Source organism: Chionomys nivalis, chromosome 15 (genome assembly GCF_950005125.1).
Source record: "Chionomys nivalis chromosome 15, mChiNiv1.1, whole genome shotgun sequence".
NCBI classification, from domain to species: domain Eukaryota; kingdom Metazoa; phylum Chordata; class Mammalia; order Rodentia; family Cricetidae; genus Chionomys; species Chionomys nivalis.
In genome coordinates, this window is record NC_080100.1 from 38937605 (window position 1) to 38952411 (window position 14807).

Here is a 14807-nt window from a genome sequence, read left to right on the forward strand (position 1 = left end):
CACCGTCTTCATTCCTACTCCACCCTGGAAGAGTTTAGCATTTCTCTGTCCTAACCTTGCATGTTCTGGGTCTTAGTCAATCTTGTTGACTTCCATCCATTCTGAGAATATAAGATACGCAAGACCTCAACATAAGGGGGGAAAAAGACAAACAAATGATCCTGACTTTTCTCACTTCCAGAGTTACAGAGAAAGTTTATCTTTGTTGCAGATAGAAAGAACCACTTCATCTCCTGATCTCACTGTTCTCTGTAAAGGACAACAGCATCCTTTTTGGTCCCAAACTTCCTCCCAAGGATGAGACACTTCTTACCTATGGAATGGTTTATAAAAGACCACCAGAAATAGTTTACTTACAATAAGTAGGTCCATCAGCAACAAGGAGTAAAGAAACCCTCTAACGCCCAGGTTCTTGGATACACCATTTGCCAGACACATGATTATCTGGATGTATTTTATGTGATTAGGTACTTTGTCTATCTTTCTTAAGCACATACGTAAATACAGGGGGAAATCATGGTTATGATTAAGCATTTGATTTTTCTATTTTTGATAGAGATTGTTATGATTTGATAAAAAAAAATATCTCCCACAGGCTCTATTTGAACATTCATTTCTCAGCTGGTGTTGTCAGCTGGAAGGATATGAGAACGTTTAGGGGGTGAAGCCTTCCTGGAGAAAGTCATCACTGGGGGTGGGCCCAGAGCCTGTGAAGGATCCTGTTGTTCTTTACAGAGAGCAGTGAGGTCAGGAAATGAAGGGCTTCCTTCAGCATGTAAGAGAGATAAACCTAGTGTGTGACTCTGTTTATAGCCTCACCCCACTTCTAGTCTTTGCTCCCTCTGTTTCCTGCATGCAGACAAAGATGTAGCAATCTTTTGTCATTCCACTGCTGTCACTCGTTCCCTGCCGTTAAGGACACGCAGTCCTCTGGAATCATCAGCCAAAACAAACTCTTCTTTAAGTCGCTTTTGATCGTGGCATTTTAGCACAGCAATGGGAAAACATCTAATACAGATTTTCTGATCTATATCCAAAATTCCTTGAAGCTTGCAGGCATCTAGAAGGTCTGGTCTCCATAGATACAGACATCTTCACGTCAGGCTGTCTGATAGCTCCTTGTGCTTGGTAGCAGTTGGTAAGTGAATGAGAGATGGTTGAATAATTTAGGGGAGACTTTTTTACTGTGCCAAAACCAGTGTGAAGTGCTATTTCCATTCATGTTCCATTGACCAGAACCAGTTGCCCATTCTTACCTATTCCCGATGGACAAGGGATTGTCTACCTTAGAGATTTATGAAGAAGGCAGGAACAGAAAGTCAAATGATTAGAGAGAGCATCTGGTGACTGGTGACATCCCTGAGACATTTACATCCCCATGTGGATATGTGTAAATTATTCCCTAACCTGTGGTGAATACAAAATTCTAACCAAACTCCTATCGGTTCCTGAAGATTTAAACTCAGGAGATGGCCTAGCTTTTGGAGTCACAGTGTTTGCCTGCCCTCTGCATTCTGCAGTGAGTCGGTGCATAAGACAGCTTGTGAACAGTTTCAAAGGACTCTAGGTACACACCCACACACACTTTGCTCATGCGAATAAAGCAGATCACATTTAAGCTTATCGGTCTGAGAACTTACATTTTACTTGCAATGCACAAAGCAAATAACCCCCACCCATACTAGTCCTGTCTTTTGAAAATTTCTCAATTTGTGACGCTTCTGAGAGGCATCCAAGTTGTAGTGTCCTCACTGGCCTGCTGGGCTCATCTCTCTTTTTCCCGTCTTTAGCTCTCCTTCTCTCTCCATTCTGGAACAGAGCACACGGTCTCTCTCAGTGTGTACGGGCACAATACCAAACCCACAGCAGGTTATCACGGTATTTTTCTGAGCGGAACTAAGAATGTGTTGAACTATGTTGTATCAGATGATTGTCACCAAGTGTGTCACCCTTTCTAAAGCACTGTCACAGCTGTTCCATCCAGTTACTCAACAGCAGCAGCAGGACATGCTTGGTGCCAGAAAGTGGTACTGAAGAATACACGAATCCTCTGCCCTCCTGGAGTGTCTCCCTCCACGGAGATGGCGAAAGAACAATATGTGCTACTGTTACAGCAAAAGAAGTATATAAAGGCTGATTTAAAAGATAATAGAAAGTGGATTCTGCTCTACCTAGAGTACTTATTAAGTTCTGCTCAAAAGAAAGGGGTGACATTTCAACTGAGATGCATAAGATGGCGAGGAGCTTACAGTGCAGAACAACCACTTCATGCAAAAGAAAGAGCAGGGACCACCCCCCCCAAAGAAGGGAGCTATGGGCCACATCTACAAAGTCAAAGAAAAAGAAATTCAGAGATGTGAGTCTTCTCTCTACCGGAGCCCCCTTCTCCAGAACTCTCCTGGGGCTAAGAAGGGTTAAGCACCAGAGAGACAGTGTCTCATCTTACAGTCATTCTTGCCGCTGCTCATAATGCATTGTAAAGAAACACACATGGAAGCTGAGAGGCAACTGTCTACCAGCACAATCCTGCACATTAAAGAAGACAAAGTGGGGGCGTTGATTTTGTCAACACAAAAACAAAATTCTCACCTGAAAGGGAATGAGAGATAGTTTATTCCAGAGCCAAATTTCTGTGGCCCAGAAACATAGATTTATGTTACCCCAAATCCACATTAAAAGGTGAAAGTTTTCATGGAATTTTTGTAGTAATAACGAAGAAAGCTATAAATCAAGGCATTTTAAAATTATGTCAGTAGAAAGATCAGAGAGTCAGGTTCACTAGACTGAAGAATCTCAAGTATAGGCCTCCCATAATACCTGATAGCATTTTTAGTCTTTTAATTGGTGGAGAATGGGGTTTTGTTAAATTAATGCATTCCAAAAGGTTTTCATCTGTAGTCAGGATGTTAGAACCCACAGAGGTGGGCAAGGAATAGGTATTTAGGAGGCCAAAGGACATCCACAATAAATTGTAATTTGTCTCTATAAAGGTAACAATCCAAATTCTACAGTCATTGAAATTTTAATTGGCCTTTGTAGACACGGCTTGTTTTCAGGAATTTTCTCATTCACGGTTTTATATACCAGCACCGCTGAGCCTTGGTGCCTACTTACGAGACCAGCATTGCTGTGCATGTTTCTGTGAGGGTGTTCAAAGATGAGATCAACACTTAAATCAATGGGCTCTGCAGACTGTCTTCTACAGTGTGGGTGGGCCCTAACCAATCAACTGAAAGCCCAAATGTCACAAAAGACCAGAAACAAGAGTGAATTATGCAGCAGATGTCCACTAAACCTAAATTACCACAAAGGCTTGGCCCCCAGTTCCCAGTCCGCTGACCTGCCCTATGGATGTGGGACCTTCTCCTCTATAACCGTGAACTTTTTTTTTGTTTTGTTTTTGTTTTTTTTTTGTTTTGTTTTGTTTTTTGTTTTGTTTTGGTTTGGTTTGGTTTTTCGAGACAGGGTTTCTCTGTGGTTTTGGAGCCTGTCCTGGAACTAGCTCTTGTAGACCAGGCTGGTCTCGAACTCACAGAGATCCGCCTGCCTCTGCCTCCCAAGTGCTGGGATTAAAGGCGTACGCCACCACCGCCCGGCCTTCCGTGAACTATTTTGTAAATAGGCCACTGAAATTCCCTCTCTGTCCCAGCTCTGCTCTGCAGGATGTTTTACACACACACACACCATCTCATCCGGTCATCTGAATGAGAGATAGTTAGACCCATTTTAAAAATGAAGAGCTCAAAATTTAGAGTGAAGTGCACTACCCAAGGTCATGATGAATAAATGACACAATTGCCTGATGAATTTGTCAGGAACTCATTTATTCAAATGAGTGAAGGAGGGAAAGAAAGAGTAGCAACAGGGACAGCAACAACAAATAACCTGATTCAGAGCCTCAAAGCTGAAACTCCATTTTGCTGATGGTCAAAGGAAATTCAGTAAGCCCAGTGTGTTAAAATAACATTTGCAATCTGCGAGGGGGCTTTCTTTTTGCTTATGCGTGGCAATTATATCTTTATACTGCAGAAGCTGGTTTTCAGCCTCCCTATTTGTCTCCATATGCATACTTTTACAGCCAATTGTTAACAGATTAACAACTTTGGGCAAAATCCATCAGCCTGCTTTGCCTCGTGGCAGTGGCAGGGAGGGTCTGTCGACAGAACAGAGCAGGGGAGCTGGCTTTGAGCTGAGCAGGGCAAATGCAGCCCTGGTTTCTTCATGAGCATTTATCCTTCCTCTGCTCAGTCCCCCCTCACTGTGCTGTGCCTCCTGAACACTACTCCAGCAGGCAAAATGAACCATTCTGGTCCCCTGGGATTCCAGGATTCAAAGATTTTATCAGGAAGTTAACATATCTACACAACAAAATAGTATCAGAAATTCATTCCATTTGTGTCCAAAACATGCTCCATTGATATATCAATATATATATATATATCAATATATATATACATACATATATATACATATATACATATATATATATACACATATCTATCCATCCATTTCTCACTATGGTTTCTGATTACTGGTTCCTTGATGTCAATATTTTAAGATAATCCATAAAATGTTAACATCTAAAGTTCAATCTCCTTTGAGCTTCTTTTCTGGAATCTACAGCTGTGGATCAAGTTAATCAAGAGCAGAAAAATCATTGACAAGTGAGCCAGTCATTGCCAGTTTCCAACTCTTGTCCCCACACTCCAGCTTTTAAGGAACAGGAGCTCAGAAAAGCATGTATGTGTCCTAAGTGGAAAGGATACGTGGAGGAAGTTCAAGTATTTGGACATATAAGATTTTTATTCTTATATTTAAGTGGATAATATAATATTTTATTTATTTTTTGAGAATTTCAGACAAGTATACTACATATTTTGATCATAGTTGCCTCTACTTTCTTCCTCAACTCCTCTCATATCCCTCCAAGCTCTTCCAACTTCAGCTTCTCTGCCTCTCTCTTTCTGTCTGTCTCTCTGTCTCTCTCTCTCTCTGTCTCATACACACACACACACAGAGAGAGAGAGAGAGAGAGAGAGAGAGAGAGAGAGAGAGAGAGAGAGTCCAGTTAGCACTGTCCATATAAACATAGAAAAACAGCAGTGAGAAGTCATTCACTGGAGCATGATCAGCTTATCAGGGATCACACCTGAGAGTATCCTGCTAAAAGGCTATACTTCTCATCTTCTCTTGCAGCTAGGTGAGGTCAATGAGATACTGATAGGGAGAAGCTGAAGAAAAGAAACTTGGGCTATGTGCTACATAGGGCTCCATGGGTTATGCGCAGCAACCATTTTCACTTCTCACCCCACTCCCCCATAAAGAATGGCAACCATATTTTTTCTTAGGCAGACAGTTCAGCTTACCTGGGTACAAATCTGCCAGCTTGATGTGTGTACCAATAAGCACGGTCCTGTCTGTTGAAGGTCAAGCTTCTGTCTCTTGTTCTGCCTCCTGTCCCTTTTATGCTGCCTCATAAAACTAACAATACCCCTAAAGAAAACTGACTCTCTTCATAGAATCCAACAATGACCATCAGTTGTTTGTCAGATAGGAGTAAGAACTTGTGTGACCTGTCCTTTCTCATACTGGTGTGTGGGCTGGCCCGATCTTGTGCAGGTCTTGTGACGGCAGCCACGGCTGCTGTGAGTACATAAGTACATCGTTTCTGTCTTGTCCAGAAGACATTGTTTCACTGACCAGCTTTCCATGACCTGTGACTGTCATAGGTTTTCTACGCCTGATCTTTGATGATGCTGGTAGGGTATACTAAAGGAAGGGAGACCCAAAGACAGCACTCAGCCTCAGCCCAAGCCTCTATGGCACGGACAAGTCGCTGCCATCACACAGGACTAAATGAAAGCTTAAATAATAAAAGCCTGGAAAGGCAGAAAGTGGCTCAGGCCCAAGTGCAGTGTCAGAAGCCAAGTGAGGGCGGAACAAGCAGAAGGAGTCAGACTAGCTTACAGGAGTCAACTACAGACAAGCGTGCTTTGTATAATACAGAAGGGAGAAAAGCAACTCTGCTTCCCCGTAAAATTCCTCCCTCTGCTCCACGGCCAGGGCACTGAAGGAGAAAGTATTCACAGACAGTGACATTTTGGAGGAAGCGTTTTGCCCCGGGAATCAGCAGAATCCATTTGTCATCTGAAAGCAGCAGGTGGAGAGCTGCGCTCGCAGCTTTGCGCTGTCGGGAAGCATTGTGCAGTCACCAAAGGAACAGAAGAAGCCAGAAGGGAGTCGCAGAGGAGGGTGAGGCCGCAGGCACACTGTCGAAGGGAACTATTTATTCCAAGACTAAATTTCTAGATTATCCATCGAGAGTCTCAAATTGCCCAGGCACTGTGCATCTTTCTTAGTGGAAGAAGTGGCCTTTCTGGAGGGATCCAGCATGGGGACACGGGAGATCTACAGTGTGGGTCAGCAGTGAATTCCAGAGCAGTAGAGACCAGAGCAGCCAAAGGAATTTGAAGGCTTGAGGACAGACAACATCAGAGTAGAAAGTCACTCTTGCCTAGATCCTGGAGCATGAACAGGAAGAATTTACCAGGCTGCTGGGAAAGGGGAGGAAACCTCCCCAGGAGAATGGGGAAAGATGGAAAAGGGAAAACAGGCTAATTCATTCATCAGTGACTACAGACAAAGACAGTAATTCCATTTACTCAATTCTTTCTTTTGCATTAATACCATAAGTCTAGTATACCTGTGGAAGCAACATCATTACCCCCATTTACAAAAGAGGAAACAAAGGCAGGGGAGCCAGTAGCTTGCTAGTAGAGTCGCCATTGGACTAGAATTCAAACCCAGTTTCACACAATACAACATGCTTGCTGAGTTTGTAATAAAAATGTTTATGCTTCAATTCACTGTATATATTTAATAAACCTGTCCTCAGCATAGCAATATGCCCTAGCTGCCATCCTAGACTTTCCTTTTGACATCCAAACTTCTCAGGAGAGTTCTGACACGGTGATTCCATTTCCTTCCCACATTTTCTGCTTCTGCTTCCCCTCAGTCTTTAGTCATCCTCAGAGCTATTCTGGCCTCATCAGGAGCCGCCTGTGTTTCATGTGGCATACTGAACACTTTCTGGTTCTTATCTGATTCCATGTCAGTCATTGATTTCTCCACCCCACTGTCCTTGGTTCCTTGGTTCCTTCTCTTTCTTCACTTCCTCTGCTGGCTGCTTGGATTGGAAGTCTGGCGGGCCTCAGGGACCATTGGCTTGTTCCTAGAGAAAAGATCTGACTTTGGGATTCATTCTTATTCCAGCCTTCTTTGTTTGCCACCAGTCACTGTTAATAACACACGCTTCTCTTGCAAGACACGTCCCCAGTCCTTATTTTCAGCAGAAATGTTGAGACTAACTTAGATGAGTGGGTGTCTTGCAACTGTGGCCTTCATTCTACTCTCCTTGCTCCAGAAATGATTCAGAAATGAACTAGCTGGCTCAGGTCTTTTGTCCCACTGTTGATAGACAGGGACTCCCTTTGTTGCATGACCCAGACCAGAAGATAGCTTAAGTTTACTATAGTCATTCTACCACCATAAGGAGCAAGCGGAGCCAACAAAGAATAGAGGAACCAGGTGAAAAAAAACCTCGATGCCTCATTAGAATCTCTACTTATTCATGCCTTCTTCCTCAACACTCTAACCTGGCAGAAACTAGCCATGTTACTGGTGAATATTTTATATGCTTCAATATAGTTTATGTTTATATAGAATTCAAACAGGCCAGTATGATGGTTCAGGGAGTCTTCCTTAAAAAGTCTGCCCGGAGTTCAATCCCTGAAACCCACAGAGCAAACCAACTCTCCAACTTCACGTAATTGTGCCCTGATTCCCACACGAGTGCTCTGACATGCACATACCCTCTCTTCCCTCTTCACATCATGCACACACAATATAATAAAGAACTTAGAGAAGAGTATAAGCATAAACAACATATAACATAATTTACATATCTCAAGATAAATGACATTGTTGCTAAAACTAGTTCCATCTTTTTTAGTTTATTTAATGTGCCCACCAAAAATCTTAAAGTCATATCTGTGGTTCACATTGTTTTTTTTTTTGTTGTTGTTGTTGTACTATACTACTTTGAACTTCTCTATTACAGAACTTAATGGGGTAGGAGCCGGGGGTGTGTGTGCTTTACACCTGCATGTAACAACTGTAAACAATTGTCTGCAGCCATAATTTTCTTATAATATGGTAAGCAAATATACATCATTCCAGTTCTATATCTTAGGTACAAGCACCAATGGAACCAGATAACACGGTAGGAAAGACATCTATTTTAAAACCAGCAAGGTATTCTTTAAAAGTTGTAGGCAATATTCTATCTTTACTGGTGTAGACATCAATTCACCTTCAAAAAAAGACTTCCTTTGCTTCAGGAAAATAATTGGAAGAAGATCCTTTCTTTGACCCAAAAGCAAAGCAAATGTATGCTCATTATTTTTGAAGTAGATTGTCACCCAATAACCTAGATGCAAATACTTCAAACTGACATGTTATAGATTTTGTTTATCATTGCAAATGTATGTATTTTTTTTAGCAAGAGTGTGACCTTGAAAAGATTTCTGAAGCCAAATTTTATTTTTATAAACACAACTGACTGTGTATTATTCTTTATTTCTGGTGTGTGTGTGTGTGTGAATGCCTGCGTGCATCCACAAGTACATACACATGGGTTCCATCTTAAAATTAGCCATCAACTATCTGCAGTCAAAACCAAATGAAGAAAGGATAGGCAGGGAGGCATGACTTAACCTTATACTAGGGAGGGGTGTGTATAGATCTAAAAGGAACCAGATGGCAAGCTCTAAAGACCTAGCCCGGTCTGAATATTCATATTTGATGTTATTTCAGGTGGTGTGATCCAGACTTTGGGAAATCCACTGTGAAACTGTGTGACTGCCCTGTCTGGGCACTTAGAGGCAGACCACACAGTGCGGTGAGTTTGACGGTCCTTGAAGAGACTGTCTCTGGAGCTAAGAGAGAGAAGTCATTCTCATCTTTGAATGGCAGTAACAAATATAACCTCTGGATAAGAAGGAAAAGACACTGTGGTGAGAGCTGGTCACTACAGATGGGACAGCAGGCTGAAGAGACCAAGAACAGAGTGACAGCCATGGTATGATCCAGAAGCAGAAATGTAGCTAACATCTAAGTGTCTCTCTCCTGCCTCAGGATTCTCTTTTAGCATTGCTAAGCTGCCTGACCAATTGTGTTAGACGCTACTCTCAGGCCTTTGGTGTGAGGTTTAAGGCGATAGACGTGTCTGTACTGGAATATAGCAGAAAGAACAGTTCCAGGAAGTGAGATATGAGCAGGCAGGAGGTGCGCACCTCCCAGGGATCCAGAAATCATTTAAAGAAAGGATGACTGGTAAAGGTGACCAGTGATCTCCAGGAAAAATTGGTGCAGCTTGCGATCATGACTGAGTAGCTGAAGAATTAATTCTCAGCAATTACTTGGTAGAAAGAACACAGTAGAAAAATGAAATTCCAGTGGTTTTTTTGAGTGAGGGCTGTTGAGTATATTAGCTCAAGAACCTGGGACCTGATGCATGCTAGCAAAATGATCTAGCACTGTTATACCCTTAGTCCTGTTAGCTACGTGTTAAATTGGCTAATCTATAGGTTTTAGAAGTAGTCATCTGTATCATCTATCCCACATATTCCTCCACATTCCCTAGTGTCTTGTACCTAATGCTGTGGAGGAGGTCATCGGAAGAAACAAAGAACCCTTATGCCATTCTGCGCCACCCCTTCCCTGCTGTTACAATCTAAAAAGTGACATATTCCAGAAGCTCCAGGTAAACCATTAAAGAATTGCCATCTGCCTGAGCCCTATGTGTGGATCAGAGGCTAGTAGCCGCCTGTTTGGGGTATACAATATAAAAGAAAATAAACACTAGTGTTCATTAAACCACAGGGAACTTTAAAAATTACAATATAACCTAGTATTTTCTTTTCCCTTTTGTAATGATGTCATGTAACCAATCAGCCCAGAAACAGAAATAAACACTTGGGAACATCAGTTGTGATGCAGGCCTGTTACTGCTTGTCCTCAGACCCTTTCTAGTCTTCTCCATGTTCTCAGGAGCATCACAAGAGGACTGGCTGCCTCTAGGGCTCCTGGCTTACAACCCAGTCAGCCAAAAAGAACTATGGGAGGCAGGGAGGAAGGGGGAAGCCAGGGTGCTCCACCCACCTGCCCCGCCATCTTCGTACCTTGGAGAAAATCTCTAGCAGAAAGCCTGCCTGTAGATGGAGTGGTGGCGCATGCTTGTAATCCTAGCACTCAGGGGGTTGAGTATGAAGCCATCCTGGGCTACACAGCAATACCCTGTCTCAGAAAGCAAATAATGGGCTGGAGAGATGGTCCAAGGTCAAGAGTGCTTTCTGCTCTTCAAGAGCATCTGAGTTTAGCTCTCGGCACCTATATAAGGAAGTTCGTGACTGTCTATAACTTCAGCTCCAGAGGATCTCCTACCCTGTGTGACCTCCATGGGTACCTGCACACATATGCCAGACACACAGACACAAACACACACACATAAATAAAAATAAATCAATAAAAAGTGGACCTTTAAAATGTTAAAAGAAAACAATGAATGAGCTAGAATGAAATATTCAGCATAAATATCTTTCGAAATGAAGGCCAGTAAATATATGTTCAAACCAAAACCAAACAAACAAAAAACTCTTGCAAACTTATTCATCAGACCTGTGCTAAAAAGAAATGCTGAAGAGACTTCTTCATGATCCAAACAGAGGCATTGATATAAAGGGGGGACTAAGGACTAGAAACTATAATGACAAGATAGAATCTGATGAACACTGACTAAGAAAGAACAAAGCTGTTTTGTGTGATAAAAATTCAGAGAAGTGAAAGTTCTATAGTCTTCCTAGCAATCTTGACTATGTAGCCTGAACTGGCCACTTCTGTGATCAGACTGGTGACTATCCCAATTGTTATCAGAGAGCCTTCATCCAGTAACTGACGGAAACAGACGTAAGACAGTAAAATATTAGGTGGAGCTCAGGGAATCCTGCTGAAGAGAAGGAGGAAGAATTCTGGGAGACAGAAAGCTCAAGAACATCATGAGAAAACTCACAGAATCAACTAACCTGGGTTTATAGGAACTCAGAGTCTGAACCAACAACCAGGGAGCCTGCATGGGACTGACCTAGGCCCACATATATGTGACACTTGTGTAGCTTGGTCTACTTGTGGAATTCCTAACAATGGGAGCAGGCACTGTCTTTAACACATTGACTGACTCTTGGGAACCTATTTCTCATATTGGATTGCCTTGCCACCCTTAATACAAGGGGAGGCACTTAGTCTTACTGCAACTTGATATGCCATGCTTTGTTGATATCCATAGAATGCCTGCCCTTTTCTGAACAAAAACAGAGGGGAAATGGACTGGGAGATGGAGGAGGGAGAATGGACTTGGGGGGTGGAGGGGTGGAGGAGAGGTGAAGGAAAGAAATGGGAGAAGAGGGGGGAGGGGAAACTGTAGTCGGGATGCAAAATATATTAATTAATTAAACAAATAAGCAATTTTTAAATAAAATTTTATAAAGTCTTAAAACTGTCATTTGTTGGGAAGATCTAATTTTGAGAGATTTAAAAAAGTCAAAAGCACCCACAGTTTTCAGGTAACTGTTAAAAAAATAATAAAACATACACAATTGAAGAGGAAAGCACGAGTAAAACCTGAGTAGTCTAAACCACGTCAACAATGGGGAGTGGAAGGATCTGGAAACAGATGGAAATGAATAGTAAGATGGTAAATTTAAGCCAGATATATCATTAAGATGAATTACATGTAAATACATTAAACAATCCAATAAAATAAGTATTATATTATGAAACCAGTCTAGATGCCCATGAATAGATAAATAAAATATAGTGTATGAACAATGGAATTTTTGCTCAGCTGCAATGAAATTTAATTACATGTTTTGCAAGAAAATGGATGAAAAGGGAGATCATCACATTGACCAAAATAAGCCAGACTGAACTCACCAACAGTAGGGACTGAAGATGTAGCTCAGTTGGTAGAAGCCTTCCATAGCATGCATGAAGCTTTGGCTTCAATCTTGAGTAACACATAAACAGGAACATATGTCTATGCGCTTAGGATTTGGGTGGAGACAGAAGGATTAGATGTTCAAGGTTATCCTTGGTTACACAGTGAGTTGAAAGCCTGGACTGCATGACACCCAATCTAAACTATATATAATATGCTTTCTACCTAGAATGTGTGTGTTATGAATCTCTCCAGTAGTTTTCCATTACCCTTGCCCACTTACTTCAGTCCTTGCCTGGCTAAATCTATCTGTTGTTTTTCTCCACTTCCCTCCTTTCGGCTCCTTGACACACCCTCCTTATGCTTCAGCCGTAACAAGAGTTTTTCAGCTCAGCAACTGAGCCAAACTCTCCCTTTGAGCTTCTTGGAACTCCACATCCAACAACCACTTTCTTCCACACTATTATTCCCCTCATTCTCATCCCTATTCATCTGTCCTAGCTTGACCTGACACTAGCAAAGACTTGGAAAGCACTTCCATATCAGGGTCTGTCTTCTCTCCTCCTTGTGATTTGGAACTCTGTCACCAACAGGAGAAGAAGCCGATTCTGCCTCACTAAAGGACTGGAGAGAGTGTGGAGTCAAAAGTAGCCATCTCACTGAGATGCACACAGACCCACCTGACTGAAGATCCCAGACCATCACCAGGCCCGTTGGTCTTCAGCAACAGAGCCACATCAGACAACATAGTTATCTTACTCAACCCAGAGAGCAGTGGAGTAAAATGGAGGTGGTTATAAGAGACTACGTTTTGAAGTATTGTTTACATTATGAAATAATAATCAATAGAGAGCAACTTGTTTTGTGTTAAATCCTAGAGAAAAAAATCTTATAATTATGAAGATTCTTTTTTTAAAAAAACTAATAATCACAACTGAAATAAACTAAAATAAACACACACACACATACACCTTATTTTGAAACAAGTATACAAAAAGAAACTGACATCTATATATGGGGACCACCTTCAACATTATTATTTTATCAATTATTATATACTTTATTAGGGACTGGTGTTCTAGGGAGCACCAGCCCACCGTTCTCCTTAAGACTTCCAACTCTAATAGTTGAGGCTCCATGCTACTCTGCAAGTGTGAAAGGTGATCCACTTCAGGTGTGCAGGCGCCATCTTCCTAGGATTGCTGCCAGATCATTTTTAATCAACCCTCTTGCTTATTTGAACCACAGATGTCTGCGATGAAGATACCCATACCCAGAGAGAGAATAACAGCCTGCCCTTGACTCTTGTATATAGTCTGTATTTGAGTGTGATAGCCAGAGTGTGTTAATGTTTTAGCTTGGATCACCGTGTTGCTAACTGATACAACTGCGACCTTTGATATTTCTTTTCAGAGTTGTTCCGGGGCTATCGGTTGCCCTTGTGTGTGTGTATCTGATACTGAGACATTGCTATTACAAAGGAGCAACTCTTGAATGCTTTTTGTCCCAGTCAGAATGAAGTTACCTAGCACAATGATGACATGGCATCCTCCCCATCCATAACCATAGTGCTTGCAGCTCTTCCCTGTCTCTTCCTAAAGAAGCTTACTTACACAGTTACACCAATTCACAAGAGAGACTTGCTCTGCAAAGGAGCAAACATAGCTAAGCAGCCCACAACCACAAATCAACTTATCAGATGGAAGGTAACTCTTTTCTCTTGATCAACACATGTGCAAAGAAACAACACATTTGAAAGAGAATGCAGTAGCGCCAGTTTTTAAAATTAGTAGAAATGGGTTTATAAGGAAATATATGACCTCAGAAATTCTACATCATCATTTGATGGGCAAAACATCTATTTTTCGAGATATCTCTTTTCTCTCCCTAAGGATGACAATGATAGCGATACATTCAGTGCTGTGACAGAGAAAACAGACTCAGGTGCTGCCAGCTTCTGAGTTGGGTCTGTGTCTGCATCTTCTGTTTCCAGCGTGTTCGGCTCCTATTTCCAGGGCCTTTCTATATCACTTTGTTACCTGAACTACTTGCCACCTTTGCCCTAAGTGAGTAGATCTGTCCATTTGACTCTTAAAATAATCTCCCAGCAATCAGCGAATTCCCGCCCCTGTTCTAATGCTCACTGGGTTTTCTGTTTGCCAGGCAGTATTTCTCAGTTTCTTTGTCACTTGCTTTTGAGCGATCCATAAGCTCTACGTCCTCCTGTTTATCACTACTTTAGAAGATGATTATTTATGAGACAATACACACGTTGGCTGGCCTCGGACCATTACAATGACAGCTTATTTCAAGTGTCTCATGTTACACTTTCAACGCAAGTCATCACAAAGTGAAAAGAAACTGAACAATGAATTTTTGATCTGTGACTTTTCCGTTTTGAGAGTTTATTTTAACTGGGCTTTCACCCACCCTTCAGACTGCAGTAAATCTGCAACTCCTAGGTCACCTCAACAGCAATCGCTAACTCTTCCTAAGAGTCCAAACAACAGAATGAAAAGTGTTTGGCGACTATACTCCTAACTCCGATGAAATGTCCACTGGGTACATATTCAAATACAAAGAGTAAATTTCAGTGTAGCAAAAATAAACATTTATAAGGTTTTTCAAATACTATCTTTTTCCCAAAATACAATTTGTATTTTCTACGTTTGTGTGTGTGTATGTGTATGTTTTTAAACATCTTGACATTTGAATCTCATGAGAACCTATTAGGTACTCCTTAATAAATTATTCT